This window comes from Panthera onca, chromosome B2 (assembly GCF_046562875.1).
Source record: "Panthera onca isolate mPanOnc1 chromosome B2, mPanOnc1 haplotype 2, whole genome shotgun sequence".
Classification (NCBI taxonomy): Eukaryota; Metazoa; Chordata; class Mammalia; order Carnivora; family Felidae; genus Panthera; species Panthera onca.
The window spans coordinates 16,987,969-16,993,968 of record NC_138343.1 but is presented as its reverse complement, the minus strand read 5'-3'; positions in this window follow the sequence as shown (position 1 = coordinate 16,993,968).

The window sequence follows — 6,000 nt, the reverse complement described above, 5'->3', positions numbered from 1 at the left end:
GCTCTATCTCTCTCTGTCTCAAAAATAAATAAACGTTAAAAAAAAATAAATAAAAAAAAATAAAAGTTTCCGAGTCATACACACATATGCACATGAGTGTGTGCGTGCACACACACACACACACACAACCATTTTAGCTAATCTTGCAACAAGGAGGTAATGAGAAATGTTACTTTGAGGTCACAAAACTGTTATTATTATAATGTACACATTCCCTTGAATCAGTGGAGTATTGGGTAACTGGAGAAATGGATGTCAGGATTAGATAGGTGATCAATATCTTTTTAATGCTTATGATAAGCTTATAGTTAAATATTTCTAGGCTTGAATCAAGTTTTATCTTCTTAGGGAAGTGTGGATCATTTTCTCAGGAAGCCCAGTCTTGGGATAGAAGAAGATATGTTTGGGGCTCATCTCCATTCTTTTAGGGAGACAAAGATTTTAGGAGGAATTAATAGAAATGTAATCTTACCATCCACATACTACATCACCCAGGGAATTCTTTATCTCATCTTATATTGCAATAGAGCTGACTATGGAGTAAAAGGAGATTTTGGAGCCTTGGAAGCAGCAGCATAGCATGACCTCTAGTCAGGGGTCCTGAAAGTCATTATCATTAAGAGCACCCGGTGAGAGAGTGATCCCCACAGAGATGCTTGGTGAACAGATGCTCAGTGGGGAGGAGAAAGTGAGGAGAGGAAAGGCTGGGGCCAGAACCCTGTGGAAGACTCATGATTAGGGGGCAGGAAAGACAAAGAAGATAAGATGAAATGGAGCAAAGGATGAGCACAGTCTCAGGAAAACATTGAATCACAGAAGGCGAGGAAGAGTTTTCATCGGAGTCAAATAGAGCTAAATGAAAGAACGTGACAGATTTTAAAAAGATCTTAGAGTTGGCTTCTCAAAGTTATTAGTAAAAGTTTGGAAAATAATCTCTGATCTTAACTTTCTGAGATCATCCAGTTGTTTTGTTAGCTGTCTTTTTGTTTCTGGAAGATTCTGAAGAACAAATCAATTTATACATATATACAAATAAATGAGAAATAGGTGTATTTGTTACTTAAAGATCACCTTGCAGAGATAAACGTTGGAGAAAAGAGATGAAATATGAAAGCATACATACGTTTATAACAACTGATAGCAAGTTCAGGGGCTTTCCTCTATCCAGAAGCCATGGCTCCCCTTTGTTTACAAACCGTGGTATTCCTTCTTCCATCTGGAAGTCAAAGCCTTGCCCTTTGAGCATTGTCTCCCAGGACCCTATCTATACCTTCCCAACTGGGTGACCACCCTACGCCCACTTATCTTTCTCACCCAGGTACCTTTGCTTACCCTTCACTTAGACTTTCTTTGGTGCATTTATTCAATAAGTAGTAGATGCCTTCTTTTTGCCTGGTAAGGGAGTTACTATTGAAACTCAGATGGCCATGGCCTCTCTTCATGTAAAATTTTGCATCTCATGGGACAGGAAGACATTAAATAATAGCACATATAATCATGTAACTCGGAGCTATGTGCAGAAGAAACTGATGTAATCACATAAAAGTTAAATAAAAGTCTGGACCCAGATGCCCAAGATCTGAGGGGTATGTAGGAGTTAATTTGGTAAAAGGTAGGGGAAGTGTCGGAGGCAGAGAGAACAGCGTGAAGGCCAAGAAGGGAGCCCAGAGCACAGAAAGTGACACAGCAGCACAGGATGAAGTAGTGAGGAAGGCAGGGGCCAGACTGGGCCATGAGCTGGGCCAGAATAAGGCTTCGATCTATATCTATTTCCTACAGGTAGTTGAAAGCAAGTGAAGGATGTAAACAGAGGAATTACACAGTCGAATTTATGTTTTGGAAGATCATTCTGGGACAATGTACCTGAATAAACATTAGTTTTATATAACAATAGCAGTAAATGAAATTATAAATAATTACACACCATGACTAACTGGGGTTTATTCTAGGAATGCAAACCTGGTTTAATACGTGAAAATCAGTCAGTGGGCATCCACCATGGTAACAGGTTAAAGGAGAGAAATGACATGGTTAAATCAAGCAATTCAGGAATAGCACCTGACAAAATCCAACACACCCATTCATGATAAAAAAAAAAAAAAAACTATCAGAAAAATAGGAATAAAAGGGAACCTCCTCAAACTAGAACAGAATGTTCATAAAACTCCTATTGTTAACATCCAACTCAGTGGTGAAGAACTGATGTTTTCTCCCTAAGGTTGAGGGTAAGGTAAGGATAGCCACTCTTATAATGGCTATTCAGCATAGAACTGGAAATTTTAGCCAGCGCAATAAGGAAGAAAAGAAAAGAAAATGCATATAGAATGAAAAGGAAGTAATAAAACTGTCCCTATTTGCATATTACATACTGTCCACGTAGAAATCATGAGGAATCTACAAAACAACTCATACAGCTATTAAGTGAGTTCTCTGCTATTACAAGATCAGCATACAAAAATCAATCTATATAGTATTTATATATACTAGCAATTAGCTTGTGGAAGCTGAAATGAGATACACAATACTATTTACAATCACTAAAGCAATGAAATACTTAGGTGTAAGTCTAACAAAACACGTACAAGATTTATGTGCCTAAAACTACTAGACAGTGATGAATGAAATCAAAGATCTAAATAAGTGGAGAGGGGCACTTGGGTGGCTTGGTTGATTGAGCATCTGACTCTACTTTGGCTCAGGTCATGATCCCAAGGTCATGGGATAGAGCCCCATGTCAGTGGGTGTGGAGCCTGCTTGAGGTTCTCTCTCTCTCTCTCTCTCTCTCTCTCTCTTTCTCTCTCTCTCTCTCTTTCTCTCTCTCTCTCTCTCTGCCACTCTCCCTTGCTGGCACATGCTCTCTGTCTCTCTCTCTCTGTCAAATAGATAGATAGATAGGTCGATAGATGGATATTCCATTTTCATGAAGAGGAAGACGCAACATAGTAACGATGCCAATTCTCCCCAGATTGATATACAAATTTAATATAATTCTCATTAAAATCCCAGCAAGATTTTCTGAAGATATAGACAAGATTATTCCGAAAAGTGTATGGGAAGGCAAAGGAACGAGAATAGCTAAAACAATTCTACAAAGGAAGGGCAAAGTGGGAGGAACTACTCTACCTAATGTCAAGATACCATATAGCTACGATTATCAAGACTGTTCACATTAGTAGAGGAATAGATGCACAGATCAGTGGAACAAATAAGAGAAACCAAGAAATATCTTCACGTAAGTACACCAACTGTTGTTTGATAAGGATGTGAAACCAATTCAGTGGAAGAAGGATGGGTTTGTTTTTTTTTTGGTGTTTTTGTTGTTGTTGTTTTGTTTTTGTAACAAATGGTGCCAGAGCAATTAGACGTCCACAGGCCAAAAGCTGAACCTTGACCTAAACTTCACACCTTATATGACGATTAACTTAAAATGGAGTATAAATGTGAAGGTCAGACATAAAGCCATAGAACTTTCAGAAGATAACATAGAGGAACATCTTCGAGACTCAGGGCTTGGTGGAGAGTTCTAAAACACCAAAGGCATGATGCACAAAAGAAAAAATATGAATAAATTGGATTTCATCAACATTAAAAACTTCTGCTCTGCAAAAGCCTCTGTTAGGAGGATGAAACGACAAGCTACAGACTGGGAGAAAATATTTGCAAACCACATATCTGACAAGGGATTCTTAGCTACAATATGTAAAGAATTCTCAATGGGCAGCTTCAGAAACAACAACAACAACAACAACAAGCAAGCCAATCAGAAAATGGGCAAAAGATATGAAGAGACATTGGACCAAAGAATATATACAAATGGCAACAAGCATATTAAAAACGTTCAGCCCCACTAACCATTAGCTAAATGTAAATGAAGACCAAGGCGAGAGAACACCACACACCCTTGGAACAGCTTAAAAAAAAGTGACGATCCCAAGTGCTGTTAGAGATGCAGAGAAAGTGGATCTCTCAGACGCTGCTGGTAAAATGATACAGCCAGCCTGGAAAATGATTTGGTAGTTTCTTATAAAACCAAATACACAGTTCCGCCCCTGGGCTTTTCAGAGAAATGAGGCTTATGTTCACATTCACGCCTGTATACAACCATTCACTGCGGTTTTACTTATGAGAGCCAAAATTAGAAACAGCCGAAATGAATTCATGGAAGTTCACTCATCCATAACATGAATACTGCCGAACAAGAAAAAGGAACAAACCATTGGTACGCAGTAACTTAGATCTCAAGGGCATCGTGTTGAGGGACACAAGCCAATCTCAGAGAATCACCTACTCTATGATTTTTAAGGAGACCGAATTTTCAAAAAAGACAAAATTAGTTAGAGATGGAAAACAGATTGGAGGGTGAACGGGTTCCAGATGATGGAGGCAGACAGTGGGGAGAGGTAGGTCTGACTCCCAAGAGGTAGCATGAGGGAGGTCTCTGCGGTGGTAAGATAACGGTTCCGTACCTCGATTGCTGTAGCGGTGGTAACGTCAATCTACACACGTGATAAAATGCCACAGGACTAAACCCACACATGGCACCGATGTTAAATTCCTGGCTTTGACATTGTACTATAACTATACCAAATGTAACCATCAAGGAACCTGGGTGCAGAACATGTCGGTGGGTCCTCTCTGTCCTATCTCTGTAACTCCCTGTGAATTTATGAATACTCCAAAATTAAAGTGAAGAAAAAAAGCCCCTTTGGTTGTGGCATGAAGAGACTAAGGGAAGAAATGGTAGAATGGTTCCGGTGCAGGGGAAGCGACAAGAGATCAACTGGGAACTTTCCTCTAGTCATCGCTCTGACGAGGCTAGCAGTGGGAGACATGGAGACAAGTGAACGGAGGCGAAAGATCTTTTAGGGAGTAAGATGGCAAGTATTCCTTTGGTGTTGGATACGGGGTGAAGGAGAGGGCATTGTCAGCAATAACGCCCGGGTTTCTGGAAAGACCACTACAATGATGGTGGTGTAGTCAGTGAGCTAGGAAATGGGCGGAACAGGAGGGGTGCAGGGACTTGGGTGTGGAGATCAAGTCCGCTTTAGACGTGCTGGATTTGGAGTGCTTTTGAGACAGCGAGGTAGAGCTGTTGACTCTCAGAAACGCGGAGGTGAGTATGTGGGAATCCAGAACATAGGCTACTTAAAGCCACATTGTACTTAGGGCAAGTACAGCAAGCGAAAGAATGAAGTCCTAGGATCGGTTCTTGAGAAATTCCAACATTTAATAGGCCGGGGAGAGAAGTACAAGCAGACAAAGGATATGGAGGAGGCGTTGCCAGAGAAAGAGGAGAAAAGTTGGAAGTGTCAGGGAAGCTGAGGACAGAATGTCTTGCAGGGAGAGCACGACTCACAGTACCGGACGGTCTGGGTAGTCCGGTTAGATTAGAACCGAAGATGTCCCTTGGGTTCGTGATATGGAGGTGGCCTTATTGAGCCTCTCTTTCCCTCCCAGAGCATGGTGGAGTCGATTAAGGAGGCAGTGGAAAGGAAGACAAGTCTGTGTCATTTTTCCTGGCGTTTGGCTGTGAAGGGATATAGAGAGAGCTGTGGAAGGAGGTCTTCATTTGCCTGTTGTTAGCCTGTTTCAGAGAGACACCAATGGAAGAGGACTGAAAATACACCCGAGTAGAAGTGTATGATACGGCACCTGAGAAGCTCAGAGGCCACAGCTTCCAGAGCACAGAAGTAGACACATCACAAGTCATTTTTCGGAACCAGAGAGAGAGAAGTGCCTCTCGCTCAGCAATGCCGGGCTTTGCGTTGTAATGGTAATTATGGTACTTGGGTTTGGTCTGTGCTTTTCCACGTGAATAGACGTTCTTTCCTTAAGTTACTGCTCAGAAGGTTACATAGGTTAAATTAAAGTTAGAAGGGACGCTGGCATTGACCTAGCTCAGAGGCTGAGAGGAGTCGCTCCTCCCTATGGTGGGCAGGACTTGGATGGAAGCCACTGGAATCCCTCTCATCCCTGCATTCTTCAGCAGATCAGCACACT